An 8,092-nucleotide genomic window follows, 5' to 3' on the forward strand; every position below is an offset into this window, starting at 1 on the left:
CCAAGAGGGATCATGTGTTTCATTATGCCTTGTCTAACAATGTGATTGTTGCTCATATTGGAGTCCTACAAAGTGCTACATGCCTTCAAGGTGCAAACATAGGTGATAACATTTGGAGAAATTCCCTTGCTTTGCATCCATTTAAAACATCCCAAAGCTTCTTTCCTTGATCTTGTTGGGAATATCTCTCTACTAGTGCATTGAAAGAGATGACATTCCAGGGAGGAAACTCATTAAGCATTGTTTTGAGTTTTTTGAAGTAAACTTACATTTGGCATATATTTCAACCAAGGCATCTACAAGCATGAATTTGTTTTTCAATGGACCTTGACAAAAATATCATCGTAAACTCTTTCCCCATATCAGCGTCTTGCCGCACCCCTGTTCGACACATCCCGCAATTAGTGCAATCTGAGAGGGCAACGCATGTAAAGAGTTGCGGGATTTTGTTTCGAGCTAGAGAGCTCCTGATTATGCATCTTTTTGTATTCTCAACCAGAACCCGTTCTGCGAGTTGAAGCTTGGTGATCCTCCGTTGCTTGTCCCCAATGAGGTGGATCGCCTGTTGTGGACTATTTTGATAGAGTCTCAGGATTAGAACTAGCATGGGTCTCCTCTTTGTTTTTGGTACTACTCGAGAAGAAGAAAGTTGATTGTTGGAGGGTGTTTTCCTCTTATGTAAAGGGTTATGGGATGCATTTTTTGAACTAGAGAGCTCTCGACTAATCATCTTTTGGTATTTTGAGCTCAAGACAACACCATGAGTTGAGGCTTGGTGATCCTCTCACACTTGTCCTACCAGGTGGAGTCTACTCAAGAACTCTTAATTTAGTTGCCTTGTGTTGTCCATGGTGTCTTGCTCGTCTTATCAAGTGGAGTCTACCATGTGCAATCAATTCATGAACACATCATAAAAAATCCTCCTAATGAGCTAGCACCCCTACAGTGAGAAAACGATGATAGAGAGAGAGAGAGAGAGAGAGAGAGAGAGAGAGAGAGAGAGAGAGAGAGAGAGTGCAAAAGGTAACTGTGTCTCTAATTACATGGGATGTATGTTTTGAGCTAGAGAGCTCTCAATTACACATAGTATCACATGCCTTCAAGATGCAAGCAGAGGTGAGTGCATCTAGAGAAATGACCTCACTTTGCATTCATTGAAAATAGCCTAGAGCTTTTGTGTTGAGCATATCCAACATCAGTGTGTTCCAAGAGACAATATTCCGGAAAAAAAGTTTCCTAAGCACATTTTGTGCTTTCTCAAGAGCACCACTTCTCACATATGTGATCGTTGCTTCTACATAGTGCCACATGCTTTCAAGATGCAAGCATAGGTGATTACATCAAGAGAAATATCCTCGCTTCGCATGTTGGAAACAACCAGCTAGAGATTCTTGGTGTTGTCCTTGTTGGGCATATCTCGCAATTAATGCACTTAAAGAGATGACATTCCGAGCAGCAACGTAATGTCCCATGCCTTCAAGACAAAAGCATAGGTGATTGTATCTAGAGAGATTCCCTTGCTTTGCATTTGTTGAAAACAACCAAGGCTTTTGCCCATCTCAACATCTTCCAAATTTCCACCTGCTTTCAAGATGCAAGCATAGGTGATTGCATATATGTGCTTGCTTTAGCCTCCTCAAGCACTTTTTGTTCTATCTGAATAGCACCATATTTTGCATGCATGTCGTCCCAGGAAATGCCAAGCACAACTTCTTTTTTCAACAACCCTTGACTAACAAAATCATCGTGATTTTTGTTTCCCATATCAACGTCTTGTGTAGTTCCACATGACTTCAAGGGGAAGGTTTAGGTGATTGCATCTTGAGCGATGTCCTCACTTTGCATCTTTTGAAAGCAGTCGAGGGCTTCCTAGCCCTACCACATTTGGCATACATGTTAACCGAGGCAATGTCAAGCATAAAGTTTTTCTTTATAGTCCACGACTAATAGTATGATCGTAAGTTCTTTTGCCTATCCTAGCATCTTTTGAATTTCCACATGGCTTGAAGATGCAAGCATAGATGATTACATCAGGAGAAATGTCCTCGCTTCACATGTTGAAAAAAGCTAGCTGCAGCTTCTTGGCCATGAACCTATTGGGCATATCCTGCAAAATCAATGCAGTTGTAGAGACGACATTCTAACAACGAATAAGGATTGAATGTTAATGTGGGTTTGTGTTGGTATTTAGTGTCCAAGAGTTAATGATTTCCATATGTGAGATGAAATAAGAGGACGATATAGCTCAAATGATATTTTGACAACAATTGATCAATGTGGTAGATCGCAATGGGGTACCTCCATCAGACTTCGTAGGGTTTATGGTAGATGAAGCTCAAAAAAACTAGAATATGGTATTCACAATTTTCAATGGAGGTCCGGATAAGGTGATGGAATAAGGTAGGGGGCGATCTTTACTTTTCCATTGGGAACAAAGTCTAAGGATCCACACCATGAAATATGTAGTCAATGCATTTCAAGATGAGCACAAGCGGCTGTGTCGAATGTGGCAATGCACACAAAGAAAATGTAGAGGCCTAGTATTGGTTCATTTGAGCTTGGTGGGCAACAAGGAAGGTGGTAGATAGAGAGCTAGGCCCAATGGAGTGTTGGTTAAGTTGGTGGTATGTAAAAAAACCCTCATTGGAGGAAGGAAATAGTTGGGGTAAGTATTGATAAGTGTTTTTGGATAGGTTTCAGGATGTCCATGTAGTTAAGCCTTATATGACATCAATGGGATACTGTTCCATCATTTTGAGTCTCTAGATGACCACTGCATCAAGGTAATACCTTGAACAAATCTCTCAGAGTCACGCCATGCACCATGGATAATAGGTGAAAGTCACAAGCAAAAGAAAGTATTTTATGATGCAATAGTTTTAGACATTGAGAACACACTCCTTCAACAATCCAAACAAATGGAATATACGAATGATATGGAAGCAGCCCAAGCATAAGTAATATGAGAAACAAAGAAGCTTCATGACAATTCCACATACCTAGTCAATCACAGATTAGCCATGTTGTGAATGATGCAATAAGAGGCGCTAGCCTTCCAAGGATGCCCGTGTTTTTTGGAGATAGGGTTACAATAACAAATAAGCAGCACAAGACATGCACAAATATCAAAGATGTGGAGACAAATAGTTCAAACATGCCAAACTATGTCACTCAGAATGTCATCCATCAAAAAAAGGCTAGGAAATTGTTCTTTGGTGGTGCAATACAAATAACTGAAGTTAGAGTGATGATTTGGGCCATTGACATTGACATAAATGACACCATGTGGGCCATCCATAGGTGCACACTAGGGAGTAGGTTCACCTACCAAGGAATCATTAGAGGAGGAAAGTGCAAGAAGAAGGTGAACGTATGCACTGAGGGAACAATGACACCAAGTTTTTTGGGAGAACACAATTGGGAAGGACATAACACCGATACACAGGTATGTTTTTGTAACAATGATGTGAAACATGTCTAGAATGTATGTCCACACATTGTGATGTGGCCTCCAAGGCCTCCACTAGCCAATGGCATGAGACATGTCCTTAAGAGCATCAAAAATAAAGGCATTGGATCTTGCAGGTTTATATATGGCAACAAAAACTGTGGAAGTGCAGGGGTAAAGAGGCCTCCAAAAGGATAGACAGTGCGCTAGAGTTAGAGATGAACATTGAAGAAGTGGAAGTGATAAGGATAGGAAAAAATGACTTGTTCATTGTTGAAACTCAAAGCTCAAAGTTTTGTGGTGATAAATGTCAGGTCACAACAGCTAAGAATCCCAATTGTACTTGTAGAGACTTCCAAAGGAGGGTAGGGGAGGGAATGACCTACGTGGCTCACAAACACTTGTATTACATCTACTTGAGAGTGTTTGAAAACTCAACATGATCATACATCAATCTAGTTTGGGTGACAATGATCTCTAAACTCTATTGGGGGCCAGAAGGCTATTGTAATAATTGTGCATTTTTTGGGTTGTCATATTCTCTTTGAGATAAGAAAATGATGATAATGTCTTGCATTGACCACAAATTGACTTTTTGAATTATGGTCTTTTGATATATAATTCAATTTTAAGTCAACAAGATAGAGAGAGAGAGAGAGAGAGAGAGAGAGAGAATAAGAAGAAGAAGAAGCGAGTTTTAACGTCATAGGAAACTATCCCAAGAGACCTTAAAGATCTCGCCGACAAGGAGAGTTGAACTCAAGACCTGTTATTCAAGTGGGAGATGGCATAACCAATCTACTACACTTGGGTGAGAGAGAGAGAGAGAGAGAGAGAGAGAGAGAGAGAGAGAGAGAGAGAGAGAGAACATAGGATGTGGTGGAGCAGCCTCAGGAACTGACTCTCTATGTATGCGTGAGGTGCTCCTTATTCTTATGAATAGAAAGAATAAGGAAGTGTGTATACACAGTGGGCGGGCGGCTGGGACACCGGACGTACGGCCCGGGCAAAAGGCGTATCGCCTTTACCCCAACAAACTCCCACTTAAAGGCGATGCACCAATAAGTGAGGCCTACTGCCTATAACATTTAATGGCCTGGTAACTTGTGTGTGGCGGAAAATAGCATAGACGTAGTGATTATTTCATTAGAATAGATTCCTAATGAGCATAGCAAGAGTGCTTTAATGGAGAGAGCAACAAAAATCATAACACCTAGTTAGAAGGCATGAACAATACTTCAAAAAAGAGAGAAATTAAGCTATTGACAATAGTTGAGGAGTGGATTTATATGGAGCCGGTCCCCCCTCCAAAAGGCTTAGGTTTCCCCCATCAAGGGAAACATTTTACAATACAATACTTCGTGTTCCTTCAGTATCTAGCTAGTGCAATGAAGATGGAAGCTTCAAGCACTAACGAAAAACTTTAAAACACAACAACAATCCCCTCACAGTCTCAATCTCAAGACCTCACACAACTTTGAAGATGGCGAGAGCTAGCGGGGCATGAGAGTAGATTGAGTAGAAGAAGGAGTAGTCTTACGAGAGAAGTATATCTCCTCACATAATTACTCATAATAGCTTAGCATAGCTGTAATTAGCATGGTAGAGGAGATGATCATGCATTGAAGCTTGGATCTTGGTTGAATTTTCATCACAAAGCCAAGAGTTGTTGGTGTAGGCCTCCCTTCTCCAAGCTTGGAGTAGATGATGAGTTTTCCATTAAAGCTTGAGAGAGAGAGAGAGAGAGAGAGAGAGAGAGAGAGAGAGAGAGAGAGAGAGAGAGAGAGAGAGAGAGAGAGAGAGAGAGAGAGAGAGTCTTTATGCTTCAGAGATGAGATTGTGTGAGTGTGTGTGTGATAATGCCTTGCCAAAATCAGGCCCCTCTCTCTCTTGGTCGACCCCTCATGATTTTTACTCATGTTGACACCCCTTTGGACCCTGCAAAGCCTCGTCAATGATAATTAAGAAGCATAAAAATATCCTTGTGACATGTGTCCCCCTTTCCCTTTTGTGAGAGATCTAGGTAATTAATTAATGCAATTAAATTCTCATTGGACCCCTTTGTCTTCTGGCCAATAGGAAGCAGGCAAGCCATTGGGTTGTTGAATGCTCGTTGGACCCCTTGGGAGATTGTCCAATAGTGTTATAGAGAGCTTAATTCTTATTGGTTCTTTTATTAAGTGTTTTTAAATGAGTTAAACTAAAAGTACTCTAGCCTAATTCTCATTGGTCCACCTCTATGGCCATTCAATAGGATTTGAATGCATCTTGGGGGCAACTGGGCTAGGGAGCTGACATGTGTCCACTATGCCCTTTGTGTAAAGGGGTTTGTATGAGTTTGTGTGTTTCTCTCTCATCCCCTACTAAAAGGGCTCACCCCCTCCTATGTAGGATCCTATGTAGGAGCTTGCAAAGACTTTTTGGCACACTACAAAGCATCCAATTTTCCCTAGGATTGGACCATTTGACTTTACATTGAATTTTGGAACCTTAGCATTTTGGAAGTCTTAATGGGCTGAACCTTAGGGTCTTTGAAGCCCATTGTTTGCACATTGCTCTTTTGTAGATGGGCCCCCCTTTGGATCCCGAATGTGGTCGGTCTGACAGCTTAACCAATATTCTAGCTTTTTCTCCCCTGGTACTTCCCCATATTAAATGATCTGTTTAACATGAGAATATCATTTTAGGAGAATTAGATATTAGTTATTATGACGCTGGCTAAACTACTAGTATGTACAAGAAACTAGGTGAGAGAATCTCGCAACCTATACCCACTGGCTCACTCTGTCAATCTACACGTAGTCGTATCAGCTCTGGTGGTAGGCGAGTGTGCATACCCACACTAGAGCCTGCATCTAAATCCCGTAGACAACTCTGATGGTCTGCAAAGCTCCACAAAGTGTCATGCTAGTGTCAACCACCGTACAACTGACTATCCCTACTGAAAAATGCTCCCACTACAGCTGCTAGGTCGGATCTCGAAACAAGTAGGTCGTACATGAGATGCCCACATGCTGACAAAATCTGCACAAACATGGTTGTACTTGCCTCTCTTGTGATATCTACAATCACTACATCATCAAGACTACCCATCGTGTATGTATGTGTTAACTCCAACACTGGGGAAGCTACGTCCCTCTCACCCATAGGCAAAATTGTGCGTCCTCGTACCAGCTCATAAGCGTAGCACAAGCATATCAAAGAACTCCATGTCTGTCATCTCTGTTTGTGTCTATAGGGAGCAGATCTGCTCTACCTCTACCTGCACAAACTCTGACAACACCTGATGTGTCTCACTAGAGCACTGTCACTCTACCTCTATCTCTACAGAGTCTACTGGCATGACGTGCACAAATGAATGCTTTGTCTCGTGAGCATGGTGGAGCTCACTTGCAAAAGAGACACGTCTCATCTCTTGCTCAAAGCATGCCAGCAACAAAATCATGAATATGCCGTCTCAAACCTTAGACACATGCATAGAATATACCAGGCCACTACGGGCTCCTCTGGCAATCACTAGTGAACCGCAATGCATCTAGAAAGGCTGCTCTCTAAGAAATATCTGACAGCCAAAATCTGCTAACTGTCTCACTGAGATCAAACTTTGTCTCATCTGAGGAGCATAGCAAACATGCCGTAGCATGTATGATGCACCACTGGGCAAAGACAAACAAACGTCTCCTACACCCTCTATGTCAAACGTTGAACCATCTACCAAGTGCACACAACCAAGTCTCCCACTGGAAAAAATGCTAAACCAGTCATATTGACATGGTGTGACATGGAAAGAAACATCGCTATCTAGTAACCATTGTGAAGAAAGTGTGCTATACATAGAAAAATCTGCAAAATCATGACATCATCGTCACTGGCATAGACTGCCACTAGAACTCCCTCTCTAACATGTGTCAAAGCTGTATCTGCATCTTGCATACATCTCCCATGTTGTCTCATACGTTTGAAACAACAACGCCTAATGTGTCCTGTGTGACCACAATATCAACAACGCAAGTATCGGCAAGATTGAGACCTCTGTCTCTCATGAGCCGTCACTGTAGACACAATTGTGTCACACATCATGTCAATGCATACGCATCAAAAGTGGGAGATCACTTGACCATCACGATGTTCAAGCATAAACCAACCAGTAGCTCACTAGTGAAAACCTGTAACCTGCATGTTGTAGTCTCATGCTCGATGTGAGAACATGATGCAAAATCAAAGGAAACATGTAACCACTATGAGCACACCATAAATGCACTCTTGCGAGAGTGGATATAAAAACACTAAACTTGTGTCCAAGTGTCAAAGTGAGAGTAAATACTCGATCACTGTCAAAGAGGGAATATATCGACCATTGTACAAGATGGCATAGCACTGCAAACTTTTATGGAAAGAAGACGGGGAAAAACTAATATAATTTCCTTTGCAAAATGAGTCAAAACTCAACGCAAACTGCAAGCCAAAAAACAACAGATAACTGCCAGAGTGGGAGTGAACTCGACCACTAAACCATCATACAGTAAACTGTGAATACACAAACCATGGTGAGACTCTGAGAAAAATCCAATAGAGTTTTCCCTAAAAACTAAGCAAAAACTCAAGTACAATCTCTACCATAAACCATAACACTACTCAATGCCA

The sequence above is a fragment of the Adiantum capillus-veneris genome, chromosome 16 (assembly GCF_014529385.1).
Source record: "Adiantum capillus-veneris isolate H3 chromosome 16, ASM1452938v2, whole genome shotgun sequence".
NCBI lineage: Eukaryota > Viridiplantae > Streptophyta > Polypodiopsida > Polypodiales > Pteridaceae > Adiantum > Adiantum capillus-veneris.